Below are 20,009 nucleotides of genomic sequence, written 5' to 3' on the forward strand. Positions count from 1 at the left end.
CGATCAGAAGATATTATCGTATGCAGCACTTAAAATTATCATTTTTGCCGTTAAATTATCGTATATTTTGTTTCAAGTCTAAATATCAAGCTGTATTATTATTATTATTATTATTATTATTATTATTATTATTATTATTATTATTAAGAGAAAACTAACGCGAATGCAAACAGCTAAAACTATATTCTTGAATCTCCTTAGAAAACAAGAATGAAGGTTCTATTCTTTACGAGTCTATCGAAAAGAATTCAGTGGTTTTCCTTCAACACTTTATATGTTTACTTGTGAAAACTTATCTACATCAAGTAGCTAGTAATTCTCTCTTATTGATCGAATAGATAGCGCGGGTTTCATGTGTATGTGTTCTGTGTATGTTAAATCCAAGTGATCCGATTAACCAATTACATAGTAATAATAAACATAAATAAACAGATGAATTGGTTCGCATTTGTAATGTTTTGAGTAATTTTGTCACATTTGTTGCAAAATTCATACCTTTTCCACGCAATGAATGAAATTTCTTTCGAATTTCAAGTACCCGCAGAACTATCCTTGCATTTTACCTGAAGCTATTAAATTATCGTATAGTTTCCTATTATCATACATCAGCTATCGTACATCGTACGGGGGTCAAAATTATCGTATGATTCGATAATTATCGTACATGTTGGCAACGCTGTCCCAAACAGCCTCTCTAAAAATAAGTGTGCAAGTACTGGAGGTTGTGAAAGATGGATATTTGGATAGTTCACATACTAGTTCCTCAGTGATATCTTGATCCGACTACGGTCGGTCTTATAGTAGTGAAACTATGGACCTTTAAAATTCATTTTTTCACGTTTTCGGCAACCGATAACTACGAATCTACGCACTTCCGACCAGAGGTTCATATGAACTTTCTTTTTTTCTTATTTTGATGTGTGAGGAATACATTCCCAAAATATTGACAAATGTTTATAACACCCTGTATTGCATCAATATGATTTCGGCAAATAATATTTCAACCCAATTTAGGCAAAACCAGTTTTGAGAAAGTATCCCCCTTCCCCCTAACAGTATATCTTCAGATTTCAAGAATGAGAGCGCAGAAGTCAGTACACGTTAAATTCAGAAAATGAATCCTGCAGACCGTAGTTAGGAAGTACACACGTTTTTCGGTATTTGGTTTCGCATAGTTTGGACATTTAGCCATGTTCTCTAGTGTATTTTAATATTTTTAAATCACAGAGCATCAAATTGGATATATGATAGCAAATCTTTAAAATAAACCAGTAAAAGCACCGAAGAACAATATAAAAAAGGCTTAACACTACGGGAAAAGAAGTATCAATCAACTGCAAGATGCTACACAAAATTAGGTCACTAGGTTTAGCCCACTCATCCTCCTAGAGTGGACCGAAATCAATACCCGGCAACCTACATTTTAATTGGGTGCGTGAAGAGCTTTTCTTCAAATAGAAAATTTACACAGTGTATCTTCAATTTATACAGCAGCGTAACATTTCCTGACTGATTAGCCTAAACATAAAGAAGCAATAAAATAAATTAATTAATTAATACAATTCAAAAAAATGTAGAAAGACTATTTAGTTTTTTTCTTCAAAGAAACAAATGTAATCATTTGATTCCATACGACATAAAATCGATTTTTGTTGATTTAAAATTTGGATTAATTAATTCAAATCATGTATTATCGGAGTTTTTCAGTAAGTAATTTCGAGTATACCTGTTACACGGATACGGGTTGTGGACTGACAAATCGAATTATTACAGAGGAAAATCTATAGAGCATTAAAAAAAAAAAAAAAAAATCAGCATTTGCAGAGAACTGAGTATATAGGATACCACACACAAAACAGAAAGGATATAATCTTCATAATACACACGCACGCACACACATAAGACATATTCATGTGCGCATGCTCACGCATTAGTACCATACGCACATGCTTAAACACATTCACACAATGAATTTGCTTTTTTCTTTTTCTTCGATGTAAAATTTCAAAAACCAACCCTTTTTTGACGTTTTGTTTAATCACAAATTTAGGAACCACCTCAACACATTCATTTGTGCAGCACTACAAATTCTCAGTTTTAAATTCCCTCAGACACTACACGCACTACTTTAAAGTTTCGGATGACCAATCCATTGTGACACTACAACACGCATTCACTAACACACACTAAAATAACAAGTGGCTGTGTGCTGGTCTCCTGCTGCAGAGTTTCCTTTACCGTCTCTTTTTTTTGCACACAGAACAGTAACACGGCGCACACCACTGTCGCTAGAGAAGTTAAAGCTTCTTCTGTCGTTGGTTGATGATCACGCGCGCGCTCCACAGTCTGCCCGGCCGAACAGCAAAATCAATGCGAAGCTTCCATTCAGCGAGTGCCGAGGGGGCGGCCTCAAGTCCAACCGACAACGAAATGTTACATAACCCATACTATATCATATATAGCCATCTACTGTTCGTATATTGCACTACACAGTACATTTCTTCCTCATACGCGGAAAGCTTTCACTTCCGATCCGGTTCCCTTGAGCCACTGTATAAGTTCTCTCAGCCATTATCACACAATCTTTCCAAGACTCGGGTCAGGAACATCGGGTCAAGGACACAGGCACAATTCCAACGACGATGTTTCATCAATTACGTCCAGATATGTCTTTTTAAATACGTATAATTGGAAATGGACATTTCTTTCTTTCTTTGTTAATAAAAAAAAAAAAAATACGTTTCTCGAGGCAATTCAAATTCCGCTCAGCTTTCTTGTGTTGCGTCCTTCAAGGAGGTATTGAGGTTTGCACAATCAAACCGAGAAAACATGTTTTTGATTTAGCTTTAAGCAGTGTTCCAATATACGACGTAGAGAAATGGTGCCTTGTTACTTAGTATTCTACTCTTTGAGACGTAATAAATTAATATTATAGAACAGTATAAGAATGAAAAAATAAAAACACTTTCTGTTTTTGTTCGTTTGTTTCAATGGTACGTTACGTTGCAACCAAATCTAGAATATGATAACTGAAAATTCGATAGTGATATATCTTAGCCACTGTAGAGACTTCAACACGTCAAAACTGTAAATTTCGACTTTTAATGTTTGCACATGCATTTCACAATTAAAAAAGTTAAAAAAAAAAAGTTAAAATATTATTACTTAATCATATGTTACTTAATCAAGACAGAGGAACACCTTCAATTACAGCTTCCTGTTTAAAAATTAACAAGTAGCGGTGTCACGTGTATACCACGTGAAAGAGTTTGGTTTGTACGGCGCAATATTTTCTTAATTACCATTGAAACCACAACTTGCAGTAGATTTCTACCACTTCCGGTTTTAGTAGAGAGATTAGAGTAGAAGTGGCATATGTTTTCATTGCATAAATCTGCTTCTCCTATGTATTACTGTGTTTACTCTATAGCGACCAACGTTAAAACTGGAAGTGAGTGATACTATCACTTCCGGCTTCAATAGAAGGCTAACATGAAAGATGGTAAGTATTCTTAGAAAGCTAAATCGATTCCAGATAAGAAGCCACTTGTCAGTATCTGTTGCCGTTCTTACTCTATGGAGATCAATATTGAAACCGGAAGTTGTAGTGGATTTGTACTATTTCCGGTTTTAGTAGCGATGGAATATACTTTTTAGACGTTTAATTGTTTGCAGAAAACAGCTTCTCGCTATCGATTACTGTTTTTGCTCTGAAGTGATCAACGTTAAAACCGGAAATGGTTGATTTCTACTACTTCCGGTCTGAATATTCACCTTCATCAGTGAATTCGATTCCTAACGTTTGACCCTCTACATCCTGATCAAAATTGGTAAAAAAATAACAGCACAATTACATAGCAGGCATATGCCTATCATGTTCTCTCCGGTACATGGGAATGTGTCCAGTATGTACCTTATGTACCACTGAGAGAGAAATCACATGGATGGTAAGTGATAATCACAGTCTATGTCCGCCCCTCGGCACGTGCCTGACATGTACCTGGGGAACGTGCCTAGTATGTTCTAGGTATGTTCCCCGTGCCGTAAGCGTCAATGAACCACAAAATTACTCCCACAAAATAGGTTAAATCGCCTATATGCGTAATGTGTTTACATTAAGGCGAGTCTAAAAAACACTTTGAACAAGTAAAACAAAATGTACCCCAGGGTGAACGCGAACCACCAGCTTTTGGATTACTAGCCGCGTGCTCTTCCGACTTGGCCACGGAGGCGATGAAATGAACGTCGCTTGTAGAGGGACAAATTGTTGAGGTATTTTGAATTTGGCTAATCAGAGTGCTCCTTTAACCGCGTATATTCGACGATAACCGTTTGGGATCAGATAAAATCTGCCGTCATGTAATTTTATAACAAATTGACGAGTATCTATTTACTTTATTTCATGGTTCTTCCCTATTCACTTTCAAATGATCGGCGACAGTTGCCATCTAATAAAGTTGATGCGTTTGTTGCTTCTAGTACACAATCGCTTAGAAAAAGCAACAAATGTATCAAATGTGGGAGACGAATTTAGAACACCTAAATGGCGCATGCCTAGCAAATCTTGTGCTGTTAGGGTATCTGAAATAGTATGTACCTAAAGGACGTACCAAGAACATGACAGATATATGTCCCAAGTGATGACATAAAAACAAATGACCGTTAGAGTGCGAAACTGAGCCAGGTATATAAATGCTATATTTGTGGTAATAGTTGCAAATACCAATTAGGTGTAACAAATACTTAAAACTGTAGGTAGCTGAAGTACATACTTAGCACATAAATATCATATGTCACAAGTGTCGGGTACCTAAAAAGTAGCTGGGACACCTCAATGGCACATGCCTAGCACATCTTGTGCTTTTAGGGTAGTGATCCATTAACTAGTTCTAGAGATTTTTTTGTCACGCGCACGGATGAACACACACATTGCCAGACAGGGTAAATATGCAAAGGACATTTCGTAAACCAAACTCCTTAGAAATAAAATATGAGAAACATAGACGTTATTTCTTTACGAAGAACTCAGAAGATCCGTTCTTCGCACTGGGGAAATACGTTCCATTTTGTGCATAAAGTACTAATGGGGGCTGAATTTGCACTTAAACGTTATCGGAAGTGTCACTGTTCGTCTCAGTACGCCGAAAACTAGGGATTCGACACTAATGTCGGACATTTTCTATCATTTTTTTAAAATATAATTATCACCTTCCCCTCCCCTAAGTTGCGGGGCTGAATTTTGATTTAAATGCCATCGGAAGTATTACTGTTCATCTCAGCGACCCCAAAAACTATGGATTAAACACTAATATCGTACATTATTGATAATTATTTTATATGTTTCCTCCCTCCCACTCAAGTTGCGGGGCTGAATTTGGATTTAAACGACATCGGAAGTATCGGAAATAAATAAATAAGATCAACAATGGTTTACAACCTGTAGTTCTTAAACCATTGAGAATAAAATTCATGGTCATATGAACTTTATTTGCTTAGATGCAACCATACTATTATTTTCCAAAGTATTGCAACTTATATATACAGGGTTTTCATAAAGTATGGACGGATTTAATTTGCTTATAATTTACATAAAAATGCTCATATTGAAATCAAATAAAGTGCAAACGGTAGCGGAAGGATTAAATTTTTACCTGTAATCTGCACCAGCTCAGTTCATTCACCCCCACACCTCCAACTGGGCGCCATTTACGTCCACACATTCGCGTAGGCGGCGCTGGAATCCACTCACAGCGTTCCGCCGTGTTTGATCCGAAATGCCAGCCACAGACGCCCTGATTTTGTCCTTTAAGTTCTCCAAACCACTTGGCTTCTTTGCATAAACTTCCGTTTTCACATGACCCCAAAGCCAGAAGTCGCAGGGGGTAAGGACGGGTGATCTTGGCAGCCAAGCGGTCGGGCCACCGCGGCCAATCCATCGGTTAGGGAATTTCTCGTCAAGGAACTGTCTCACCTTGATTGCATAGTGAGGGGGTGCCCCGTCCTGTTGGAACACGATGTCGTTCTGGATTCCACGTGCCTCCAGTTCCGGAATGAGGTATTTCTGCAACATATCCAGGTACGAATCTCCATTCACGGTCTCCTCTTTAAAAAAGAACGGTCCAATCAGATGATCATAGGACCGTTCTTCTCAGAGGTCTTTTTCATTTATTTATTTCTTTAAAAGACACACACACCAATACAGCTTACAACTTACTTTTAACAGTCAACATTGAAACAACAATGAAAACAACAATGGATGGAATTTGGTAAGAAACTGACCCTTGCCCTCCCCCTCCCTCTCTCAACGTGTTCAGAGTTGCCGCTTATCTAACAGTGTTGCCAACTAAAAATTTAATCCTTCTGCTACCGTTTGCACTTTATTTGATTTCATTATGAGCATTTTTATGAAAATTATAAGCAAATTAAATCCATCCAGACTTTATGAAAACCCTGTATATATATATATATATATATTTGGCGGGAAAAATAGTTTCTAGTGCATTTTTATAGTTTTCTCCTTAGTGGATTAAGTTTCTTTTTTAAAAAGTAAATTATTCATAAAAATATATTCCTCTCTTCTCTGTTAATCTATATTAGTACTCTTCTTTACTTTTACGTCACTGCAAGTAAACTATTTAAAGGGTAATTTTCCGAAGCAACAACTTTCCTTTACCCAGCTAACATAAACAGACAGTACAAGGAAAACAAGATCCATGCTTAAGTAATTTTACCTTGAATTTACTTAAATTATTATGTAATTGCAAACAAAGCAGAGAAAAAAACAGTTTTATTTCGCACGTAAAGCACATCGTAGATATAAAATATATATCTTCATGCATCTTGTGTTCGTGTCAGTCTAGTTCACACACATGACATTGACAATGGGAATTAAGAGGGAGTTTGATTTTACTTCCCATCTTCAATTTTCTTTTTCTTTTTCTTTTTTTTTACAAGATGTAAAGAAAACAACTTTTATAAAATCAACTAAAAAGAAAATAAGAAATCGAGCTAACCTAAGATTAATAGCATTTGGCGCTTTACGTAAGTTGGCAGCTAAAGTTTCTATCGATATTAGGGAAGTTCTTTCTTCGCGCCGGATGATTTTACTTTTACTATCATTTCTTCAATCCACCTCACCAGGGGTGCCAATCCATCCCCTCCCACAGTCTGTGACGCTAATCCTCCTAAATTAAGAAAGTATCCCCCTCACATTTAATTTTATACCTCTTCCTATCAAAACACGTGAGATTGTTGGTAAAGAAGAACTCAAGACTCACACTGCAATCACACGAACTTTAAATTTAAAGGTAGTTCATTTCTAGTAAAACTGATAATTAATCTTTGTATACTTTAGAATGTTTAATTTTGTAAGGTAAAAAAAAAATAAAATGTAGAATGTCTGCAGACTTTGACGCCCCAAGTCTCAGTGATGTAAAAGATATACATATAACAAATTTCAAGAGGATATGATAATATTTAGAGGTTGCATATTTGATCAGTTTTGTAAAAGTAGACAAAAATACGATTTTCCAATGTTCATTACTTTCATTTTTAAAACTAGACATCACAAACTTAAAATAATACTAAAACTAGACATTAAGATTAAGAGGTACTGTGATTTAAAAAAAAAAAAATGTTATATTAATCAACTTTGAATGATGCAATTCCTTCTTTTGTTTGCTAGATGATGATTTTTCTGTGATGCTCAACTATCCTCAACAAGAGTTTTTGTTGTTCGTCCCTGACTTTAAATACTTTTTTTTTTTATCAGAGCAATTTCTTTTTCTCCGGCACACTGAATTAAAAATTATTTTTATTTTATGTTTTAGCTCACCGAAAATTCCCTATACACCTTAATATTCACTTACAATCAGTATTTTACTGGTTTATTTTTACACGTATGTTTGTGTTAAAATTAGCCTTTCTTTAGGCATATTGTTATATTTATTTTGACAACCATTAACCAAAAGCATGGCAACATGATAAACAGTAAGACATATTTTATTAATTATACAGAAAAAAATGCATAATTCCAGAAATTGTAAGTCTAAAAATTACATCAAGTTACATAAGTAAAAGTGAACAACAAAAACATTGAACTTAACGATTCTGCGTTTCAACAACAATTTTTGTCTTTATTTACTGGTTAAGAAGAACTGATCAATAATGTCTTCATACAATAATTCGTTTAAAATTTCAGTCTCGTTACTTAAAATTAGTAAGTTATTTAACCAAGTGTCCCCCATGGTTGTTTTGAGGCGAATTTTAACAATTTGGATCGGACTCATTATTCTCTCAGCTGAGCAGCTTGTTACAGAGAGTGAAAGCAGAGAAATCCTGAGAGCTGCTGTACACACCCGTATGGCTACCTCGTTTAATCCCGAGCTTCACACTTGCTTCCATGCTGTCTGCCTCTTCATCATTAATTTCTTCTCTATCTAAAGCTTCTTCTCGAGCACCTTCTGCGTCTAATTTACTACTATTCTTTTTGTTTTGCTTGAAAATCTTAGACTTTTTGGTTTGGGTAACAAATCAGAAATGAATATGTTGTGATATGAGGCCTTGTATGCGAATGAAAAGTTTTCTAGCTCACCTACTGTTTCTTTACTATCAAAATGATAGAAGTCACACAATTCTTGTATCATATTTGACTGGAGACTTTCATTCAGTTTGTTAAGAGTCTTCATCCCGGCGAAATTAAAATACCGCTAATTTTACAGCAATTATGTGATATCTTCAAATAGATAAAAGATAATTGAAATATGGAACAAGAGCACCCTAGACAATATTATTTTACGTGAGGTACCGTTATCATAAGTCACCTAGTGGCTTTCCGTTTTCAGCTGTTTAGAAACGCGAAAATAAATGCCAATTTTCAAAATGGCTCGAAATCGAAATCAGATAAGTGAGTCGTGATAACGGTTTCTCATGTAAAATAATATTGTCTAGGGCGCTCTTGTTCCACATTTCGATTATCTTTTATCTATTTGAAGATATCACATAATTACTGTAAAATTAGCGGTATTTTAATTTCGCGGGGATGAAGACTCATAAGTCCATTACGGGAAAAGAAAGCCATTTGGGTCATTAAGGCCAAGAATTGGTTTGAAAAGCGATCTAGTAATTGAGCGGTCAGTGAGTCAAGGAACTTAAAGTAAACACCGACTTTCATTTTTCTTAAAGGTTCAGTTATTATTTTATCAATTGGCAGCTTGTCCATAACCCTTTTCCTCTTCCGTGAAAAATCTTCCCAAAAGTTTTTATGACGCCATTGTCGTCATGTTTCCCCCGTATGGATACCCCTGCACTTCAGAATAAATTAATAAATAAATCTAAACTTCTGCTAGTAAGGTAATAACACTGAATTACCTTACCGAAATGTTATTTTCTCCTTTACAGTACTGTTTTTAATTTTTTTAAAGTCATTTTTTGTTCTCAGTTTCTACTCAGGATTTTAATTGCATTGTGCAAGACTATAATCTCTTTCCTTCCATTATGAAAAGAAAAATGCTAAAACTTTTTTTGATACGAAATCAACGTAACGTCTAGTCGTATGCAACCAACCAAACTTCTGTAAGAGTTTCTGCTGTATAAGTACGAGCGCGTGATAACTAACTCTACATACGTGCAGTCACCAGCAGAAGTATATCCCCCTGAGTGCTCTAATTCCACTGCTTAGTGTCCAGAACATTTGCAGTTGTGAAAAACGCCTGGACAGATGCAACCCAACATAGACGAAACTTTTCTCGGCACGGACATCAGTTTGTAATAATGAGCCAGGTGTTTATGCAGGTAAGATTGTAGAGCAGATGACGAACGAAACAGTTCTCCATTCTAACACGAATCTTCGTGCTTTGGAGCGTGTTGTTTAATGAACACCATATATTAATCTCAATATTGCTATGTATGTAATGTATTATTTCAGTATATACTGTATGTGCAAAGAAATAAAAGCACTGACACGCATGAATCTGAAAGTGTTTAAAAGTAGATGTAAATATCAAATCTAAAACAATAGTAGGAAATAAGTTTGTAAATCACTGCCTCCATTGACAGACCTTATCCAGTTCTCCTCTTTACATCTTTTTCTATCTGGAAAGGAGATCTTTCTTCTCATACTATGTATTGAAATTGAAACGTTTGAAAAAAATTTGAACCTGGCGAGGATTTGAACCCATCTTCCAACTAAATATTAGTTAGGTAAAATCATTTCATGGAAGACTACACACAAGATACTAATGCTCGTATAAGGAGACGTTCCTTATGTGAATGTCAGAATGACTTACTCGAAATTTCTTTCTTTAACTCAAAAACATGGTATATAGACCTTCCTCAACGAGAAAAACATCACGAAACGTTCCTCAACTTGAGGCTACCTCATCGTTTTTAACGATGGTCTCGATTTACATTACAATTCTTTTTCACCTTAACTTCTAATTTCCAAGGAGGAAAAGGTGACAGACATTATTTTCGCATTCATTGAATTATATCAACACGTGTAAAAAGAAAAAGTTCTATGTTTATCTTCCGTGACTACTAGTTTATTTTCTCAGTTTCATATGAGGGCTTTGTGGCGTAGTGGTAAAGCAGGAGACTCCTATCGCAGAAACCCGAGTTTGAATCCCGTCGTGGCAATTATTTTTTCTTTATTAGAATGTAACTGCTATTCCTTTATTATTATTATTGTATTAACGATAATTTATACTCTGTTTTATTACAAAATAAATCGTCCCATAAAAATATTGCATGTAAAAAATTGATCAGTCTCGCGCCTCACTCACTCTCAAACAGTTGCCTCATGTAAAACCAAGTTTATTCCTCCTATAAGAACTCTAACTTTCACTAATAGATCACAGTTAATGAATAAATGGGGATATTCCACATATATTGCAATATACTGCATTAGATTACAAAAATATATCACAACATCTGGGGTCGCAGCATCGTTCCTTGCCAAGCTGAGCTCGAAAGACGCTACCATTTATATCTTTCCTCGAAGCAATTCGATATGTTTTTGAGCGTTTTGTTCTGGATACTATCTCCGTTTTCAGTGTAAGATAGTCACCATGCTTAGAAAAAGTACTAAATTATATTCTGGTAATTCCATTCTGATAATAACTTTAGACGTTATTAATATGAATATTAATATATATATTCATTGATCTCGTCACTTATTCAGTTACACTCTTATGATTATCAAAACCTTTAGGGTACCAGGCTTAGCGTAACGCACAAGTAACAAACAATTAAAAAAACATATTTCCCTCCTCTAAGCCCTTACAGTGGTGTGTGTTGAATCTTCAACAAACAGACCTGAAATCCCAACAAAAACTTCATGTAAAACATGTAGCCAAGTCTCGACTCTGCAAATATAATAATAATAATAATAATAATAATAATAATAATAATAATAATAATAATAATAATAATAATAATAATAATAATAATAATAAAACGAGCAAATAACAACTACTACGACGGAAATCGAACTCGAGTGGCCTTATTGATATTCTGGTTCGTTACTATTACGCCGCCACAAATTACTTATTCAAAGATTATAAACTATACTAATAGTTACGAAAGATAAATATAGAGGTCCATATTTCTACAATGTCTATATAACTTGTTTCTGAATAGAAGAAAGAAATCGTGAGTAATTCATTGCGTCACCCACCGAAAGAACGTCTCTTCACACGGGCATTAGTATCTTGAGTATAGCCTTACATGAATCGGATGCTGTAGACTATTGGTTGGCGCAATGAACTGCCATTTGGGAGAGCCGGTTCGATTTCCAGCAACGTCAATTTTTTTTCAAATGCTTCAATTTCAAATTCTATGCATACTCAGTGTGACAAGCAAGATCTCTCCAGAAAGAAAATGATGTTGGAATGAGAGCTGGAGAAGGTCCGTCTAAGGAACCAATGATTTACAAACTTATTTCCTGTAGATGTTCTAGATTTGATATTTTCATCTACTTTCAAGCATTTTCTAATTCACGCGTGGTCAATGTTTGTATTTCTTTCAACATACAGTACATAATGAAATAATACATTACATACACATCAATATTGAGATTAATAAGGACAACATGCTCGGAACCATAGAGATTCATCTAAGAATGATGAACTGTTTCGTTTGTCACCTATTATACTCTACAATTTTACATGCATAAACATCTGGCTTAGTGCTACCAATTGCTGTCAGTACCGAGAAAAGTTTCATGTAAGTTGGGTTGCATCTGTCCAGGCGTTTCCACAACTGCAAATGTTCTGGTGGACAGCAAAGAATGGAATTATAGCACTCGGGGGAAGGGGAGATACTTCTGTTGGTGACAGTACACCAGAATGTAATGCTAAGAACTACGTTAAAAGAGAAAATGTAATTATGTAAGCTATCGTGACATTTAGGATATTTCGGTTGATTTGTTTGGACCTTAATGTTCTTTTCAAGCCGCGAGACCATATGAGACCTTTTTCATCTGGAAGATAAGAACACTTATTATAGGGAGCTAGCTTGTTTACCAGCGGGGGCTGAGGTGAGGGGGGGATTTCAACATTTTTTTTCTGCCTGACTCTTGCAATACTCCCTTACCCTCCTTCTATATGTCAGCGTTGCCAGGGTTAAAAAATTGTCACATGAATGTCATTCTGAAGAGTTAGTGTGAGTTGGTTATTTGTTGTGTGCCGTTGTGGTTGCGGTTTTGTTGCTTATTATTCATTTGACAATGGCTTCACAGCGTAAGAGAGGGCAAACTATACACAGCGAAGTTAGAGAAGTAATAAGGAAGGCCATAGTGCAGTGCGACGAAGAAGCGAGGGAGAAAAAACTGAAGCATTTGTTATCACAGCTAAGGTCGCCCATGTTGTGGTTTCCAAGGGGGGGGGCAAGTATAAGCAATGTTTTAAATATAGCTTCATATTTTGCTGTAACTAATGTAAAAATTCTGTTGGGTTTCCGATATTCCCAAGTACAATTTCCTCTTGGGGGGGCGAGCGCCCCACCTTGCCCCCCTGATGGGCGCCCTTGATCACAGCCTAATTTGCGTGTGTCCCGTATACAGGGATCTTCGAAAGGGATTGCATAATTGCATAAACTCTTTGAATTAAGTGAGTATTAGCTAAAGTTTTTGACAACGCACTGGCAACCCTGCCCAGGACCGTCGAGTGACCGTTTCTTGGTGACGGGGGGTGGGGAACCTGTCAATCAACTCTGAATTCCTCAGCCTCGCATTAAAGCCAGCTCCCTATAATACTACTTATTCACAGGGTATCAAAAATAGGAGCACTTAGCATCTCTTAGCTGTTACGTCAGTTATGTGTCAATCTTCAAGATACTGAGATCTGATAAATCCACAATGAAAATATTGTGGCAAACAACACCAAAATCGAGTTCCGGCAAACAACACTACTGGTAAATTACATGTTACTGCTTGGTTCCTAACTTTTAATGTTCTATATCCTGACTAAAATTGATAGTGATACATGAAATGGTTCTTGATATTCTTTTTCTTTTTTGTCTTTCGGACAGACGGACAGGGAGACAGGTAAATACAAAGGAGTTTTGGTAAATTAAACTCCTTATGACTCCAGAAACTACTAAAAAGCAGGAAGTAATAGTAATAAAGAGCTTAAAAATTAAAAAAATAATTTATTAATATTAATTAATATTATCTCCAAAAATTTGAAGCCAAGTAGAACAAATTAATGACTAATATAAAATTATTTCAATGGTGATTTTATGAGGCGTTGAATATTTGGCTTGGGACGGCTCCAAATAAAATACAGATAATAGTAAATTATTTTCTGTTTTTAAGTGCTTCATTATTACTATTTTTGCTGTTTTTAGTGCTTTTTAAAAGCACTTCAGAAAAAAGAGTCTGGCGCCTGGTTAGAAGCTACACCTTCAAAAAACATCGGAACTTTTTTAGACGATAATATTTTCAAAATATGTGTAGCATTACGCTTGGGACTAAATGTTTGCCACCCATTTACATGTGCGTGTCAAGATCGAGTGGACGAGAAAGGTTTACATGCTTTGAGCTGCATTAGAAGTGGTGGTAGAATTACACGACACACGGAATTAAACAAAATAATCAAACGAGCACTCGCCAGCATCGATGTTCCTAGCATCATTGAGCCACAAGGATTGTATCGAAATGATGGTAAAAGACCGGACGGAGTAACTTTAATCCCTTGGAAAATGGGCCAGAGTCTTGTATGGGATGTAACATGTGTTGATACTTTCGCTCCTTCATACATAACACTAACATGTGAGGAAGCAGGAAATGCAGCAGAAGCAGCGGTTAAACGTAAACATACAAAGTACTCCAGACTGAAAGAAGACCATCTTTTTGTTGCCTTTGCTACAGAAACGATGGGAGTTTTTAGCAAAGAAGCCAGTGAATTTTTGAATGAGTTAGGAACAACTTTAATTAAGAAGTCAGGCGACCCAAGAAGCAAACACTATTTAATACAACGAATAAGCCTAGCAATACAGAGAGGAAATGCAGTCAGCATTTTAAAATCCTTCCCATCAGCACAAGAGCTGGATGAAATTTTTTACTTAAAATAAGCAGTACAAACATGGTGATGGACAGCGATTTGCTTTCTAAGTTTATTTAGTAAATCCATTCTATTTCCCTTTATATTTATTCGCTGGGATGATATTCTTATTTCAATTTTTTATGACTAATTCCGAAAAGATTTGCCTAAGATATTGAACTTAGACGGAATTCTTTCTTTTTAAAAAAAATTATAGTGCTAAACTGTGGTCTCCAGTTCCTGTTCTGTGTTCTGGTAACATTGAATGTGTTTGTCATTGTCGAAAATGGAGTGCTAGGTGTAGAAGTGTGTGATGAAATAGGTTTTTTTACGTTTAAAAATAAAAAAATATATATATACTTTTTAAAAGTCGGTTCATATATATTTTTTTAAAGAAAAGTTTTTAATTTCTGCTTTTTAGTGTGTTAAGTTCATTTAATTTTTGTACTTTCGACGTGCAAAATGCTTCTCACAGTGGGTGACCAATCACAGAGAAAGTGGATGATATTTTGGCAAGAGTCGAACAAGACTGGCATGTAAGCAGCAATGACATCCCCAATAACCTGAACATCCATCACGAAACAGACTTAAACCCTTTGGAGAACGCTGGCTGCAAAATACATTCTTAATCATAGGCGGTGCCACAGTGGGTGCAGTGGGTGCAGCTGCACTCACATTAACTTCGATTTCCAGATTCCGTATAACAATCCTTTCTATTTTGTATATATATTGTTTCCTATGTTTGGGTATATTTGAGTGACTTCCTAAGTCTCTCATAAGTTACTTGCTATCATACAGTGTTTTTCTAGTTTTTTTTTAAAAAATTAAAATGTAGGAATTATTTTTGAGATCTTAAGGCACAATAGTGCAGAGCAAAGCGCCTAAACAATCCTCCATCTACAGTTCTTGAATGACTAAAGTGATTGCAAGAATCTGGAGGACAAAGAGTGTATATGAATTTCTACAGATTGATGAGATAATTTTCAGTTATTCTGGTTACTAGTTGCTCATGCGAACTGAGTTTCTCCAATATGAATTGTTAAGTCCGAACTAAGATCGACTATGCTTCAACAGAGACTCAACTCCATAATGTTGCTTTCTGTTGAGAAGTCGATTTCAGTGAGCATAGATATTGCAGATGTCATTGAAGAACTTTGAAGCCATGGTTCCATTCAACAGAAAAATGTCCTTATAAAAGCTCTTGCATTTGATGCCATTGCTTAAAAAAAAAAAAAAAAAAGTACCCTTGTACACTTAAAAATTCTGATATTTCTTCGATAAATCCGTAACTTACATACGCGTGTGTCTATGTATGAAGTTTTTTTTAAATATGTACCTAAGAGATTTTATTGCGTATCATGTTAATGTTTATTTACTATGTCTTATCCCTTTCCAGCCTGCACCCACATTACTAAAATTCTGGCGCCGCCTATGTTCTTAATTCCTTGATTATATACAACCCACTTTACTTTGTTGACTATTTCGTTGCCGCATATTTGAGGATAAGCGTCGGCAAGGAATTATTTTTAAAATAACTTATTAATTATTACAAAATATTCAAATATTTTATACCTAAGAACCTTTCTTGGGAATGGCATATTCCAACAGTGAAAGCAGCATCGGTATATGACCAATGTTTCCCGATATAATAATGAACATACATACATACAGGTCAAATTGAGAACTATTTTTTTCTTAATTCTCTTAAAAAGCAGGATAAGTCCACCAAAAGCTGCACGGATTGCAATGCTGCGGTGACCCACAACTGTGATAATTGTTATATAATTATGGTAATACGTATAAAAGAGAAAATCCAATGATTAAGTGATTGATTCACTCAACATATCTACTACACCTAGATCCTAAAATTTTGTGGAAATGTTCCTCTCACCCCTAGGTTGTAGATAAAAGGACATTTTGCGAAATACATATTCTAAGGAGGGGAGGATGGGTAAAGGCTTGATTCGCTGCCGTTCGCCTAATCTACGAAACTATTAGACATACAGGGTATTTCAAAAATTCCTTGACGTAGGGTAACTCTGTTATTATCAGAGTTACAGCAAAATGTAAGAGGGGAAACCGTCTCCAAATATGATGCTTTCAATCTAAAGTGAAGGACTTTTTTTTTAATTGGACGAGCTGTTTGGGCTGTACATTCTTTATGCGTCCAGTGTTAAATGAAAATGCAACGTTGCCATTTACCTGGACCTACAACATATGTGAATGAAGTTACTGTCTTTTACACTAACATGCCGATGGTAGCCCCATTTCAAACATGCTCCCATTCACTTTATGTTGTGGGTCCAGGTAAATGTCAACGATGCATTTTCATTTACCACTAGGTGCATAAAGAGTGTACAGCCCAAACGGCTTGTCCGATTAAAAAAAAAAAAAATCCTTCACTTTAGTTGAAAACATCATATTTGGAGACGATTTCTCTTCTTACATTTTGTTGTAACTCTGATAATAACAGAGTTATCCTATGTCACGGGAATTTGAGACATCCTGTATAACTTTGAAACTTTGTGTAAATGTTTTTCTTACACTTAAGACGGGATTTTGCGAATAGGTTTTCGCCGTCGGCTAGATCTCCGAAACTATTAGACATAGAACCTTGAAATTTTCTATAAATATTCTCCTTGCACCCTAGGCCGCAAATAACACAAGGTTTTTGGAATTGCATAGCCTAGCGGGATGAGGGGTTTACGAGGTATGTTCAAAAAGTATCGAACCTCTAGTAGCCAGAAATACATTTATTGATTTGGAAATCCGAAACACTTATTCCCTTCAAAGTAGTCTCCTTATGGTAATGCATACACTTCTCCCTGGCTCCCGCCATTGTTAGAAACACTTCTGGAATGCAATTTATGGAATGGTGAGCAACTGTGCCGTCACATTCCGCATGACGTCATCTCTTGACTCAAATCGGGTCCCTTTGAGTGGTATTTCCAGCTTGGGAAATAACTAAAAGTCACACGGAGCCATGTCGGGTGAGTAGGGGGCCTGACGACAAATAGGAATGTGTTTGGAGATAAAAGCCTGAATCAACTTTCGCGGACCCTCACTTAATACCCAAATTCTCGTTCAAAATTGAATGTATCGATCCAATTGAATAGTTTCCGCTTGGGTATCGCCAAGCTTTTGGCAAATTTGATGCAATATCGCTGCTCACGTTTTTCTGTTATTTTACAAAAAACTGAAATCCGACGACTGCTCACTACACGTCTTTACTCGTTGACGGACTGCTAGCGACTGACACTGCGTAAAAAATGAAGTTCGATATTTTTGAACACACCTCGTATATATATATATTTGTATAAATATTCTCCATGGACCCTAGGCTGCGAATAATGAGAGGTTTCGGGAAGTTTTTTGGCCTTCTCCAGATTTCCGAATCTATTTTACGTAGAAACTTGCAATTTTTTATAAATGTTCTCCTAGGACTCTACGCTGCAATTAGGCAAAGTATTGGGAGTTGAATTTCCTTAGGAGGGATGGGAGCTTAAATAGTTTCTTGGCGTCTTTGTATTATTCAATTGAATTCAATATCGAAGACGAAGAGAAATGGAACGCAAGGAGATCAAGAGAGCAAAAAATATTATCTACGCGGAGGTAGACGCTAGTTTATAAATAAAATAATCTTAAATTTATATCATAAGACAAATTATTTTTATAAAGCAAGGGGCATTTAAATCAGTAAAATCAAACAAATAAAATTACTTTCATAGAAAAGAAAAAAATACTTTCCTACATACATCAATGGGCTAGAAGAAATAATAATAATAATAATAATAATAATAATAATAATAATAATAATAATAATAATAATAATAATAATAATAAACGATACAGATACTTTAGTAGTCTGAAAAGAAACGAAAATTTTCTGTTTCATGTTTTCGATTTACTATATATGCGAAGTTAACAGCGTATAGAGGTGAGGTTGTATCAGATACCGCGTTAAGCAGAAACATACGAAGTCAAGGTCACCACACTTCAAGTATCTTTTCCCAGAATTTCAACTAAAAACACTTAAAAGCAGTTATGTTGCAAGAAGGATATACATGTATTGTACGTAAGTGCGAGAAACATATGGAATAAGTGATGGACAATTGATATACAAAACAGAAAAGGTCCTTTTATTGAGCGGAAAGAATGTGTCAAACGCGAAGGATCACAAGAAGTGAACGACTCCAATTAAAGAGACGAATAAGCTGTGACGTAATAGGCGACGGACCGACGGGCAAAGACACCGAGGATAATTTTCTTGGCCGGGTTACACAATTACTTATTTTCCCTTTTAAAACAGTTGCATGGAAGCTATTATCTACATTGTACTACAGAAAATGCATCTGTACTACTTATGAAGATTAGGAAGGCGGGAAATAGTATAAAAAAGTCCAGTATTCCAGTAATATCATTCCATGTTAATTCACAGTAACATTAAATGGCTAGTAACAGAAAACAAGCAAATACCACGTAATACTAATACTCATGACGTGGGAAAGCAAAGCAAGTTTCTACAAGAAGAAACATCTTAGTATGAGGCTTAAGAAATAATCATTAATAATAAAATAAAATAACGTGTGTGTTTGAGTGAATGTTTACCTGTGTATACTGGCGCAAATCCCGGGGGGGGGGGACGAGAGGGACATGTCTCCAAAATCTTGTACCTGGTGGGGACTGTGCTCTCCAATAATCTGACGTGAAAAGTGCTTTTTCGGGTAAGTGATGATTTGTGTCCGACTGCCACAAAGAAATGTAAGATGAAATTGATTTCTCTTGGCTTTACCATTTTTTTTTTTAAGAATCGTATTTTGTAGTATTTCAAACTGAACTTCGTGCTGTAGTGCGTTTAGTAGTCTCATCAATATGTATTAATTCCACTTCCGCTACTTGGGCACAAATTGCAATAAATGCCAGAGGAGGATATGCCCCTCTCTTCATACTGGAAAGTTGTCTCAGCTGTAGGTACGGGCACAAATTCCGGGGAAATAGGGGGACATGTCCCCCCAACATTTGAACTGGAGGCTCTCCCAATAATCCGATTTGAAAAGTGCTTTTTGCAGATAAGTGTGATGATTTGTGTAAGAATGCCACAAAGGGGAGGTGAGATGAAGTTGGTTTCTCTTGGCTTTTCCATTTTTAATGAAAATGAAGGTGTGCGACTGTGCATGACGTAACCTGATGTGAAATCTTATCTCCTCCTCTCCCTAGGCCCTAGCACACGAAGAGTATATAGACTACCCAATGTCAGTAGAATCCATCTTTTCAGTAAATGCGCATTTCATCTATTTGTAGTATCAGCCTAGGCATCTACTCATGCTTCGTAAGCTAACTAACTCTATGGCCTATGGAACAGGGAGGTTCAATGCCGCGTTCACAAAAGCTCTCCACTGACTTCTATCCTTAGCCATCTGGATCCAGTTTCTACTTTGTATTCCTATCTCTGCGAGATCCATCTTAATA

General features: G+C 36.0%; 1 protein-coding gene across 5 annotated transcripts in view; it reads right to left on the bottom strand.

Annotated features, from left to right (window-relative positions):
• LOC145684204 (oxysterol-binding protein-related protein 2) overlaps positions 1-20,009 on the bottom strand; it is a 264,438-nt gene that overhangs the window by 120,031 nt on the left and 124,398 nt on the right. The window contains exon 1 of one of the 5 annotated variants that reach the window (XM_081756262.1): positions 2,017-2,705. The exons of the other annotated variants lie outside the window; for them this stretch is intronic. The gene's annotated coding sequence lies outside the window, so the exon portion shown is untranslated. Of the gene's footprint in view, positions 1-2,016; positions 2,706-20,009 lie in introns of those variants that run through there. 5 annotated transcript variants of the gene reach the window in all.

This window comes from Thermobia domestica, chromosome 4 (genome assembly GCF_964235325.1).
Source record: "Thermobia domestica chromosome 4, izTheDome1.hap1.1, whole genome shotgun sequence".
NCBI lineage: Eukaryota > Metazoa > Arthropoda > Insecta > Zygentoma > Lepismatidae > Thermobia > Thermobia domestica.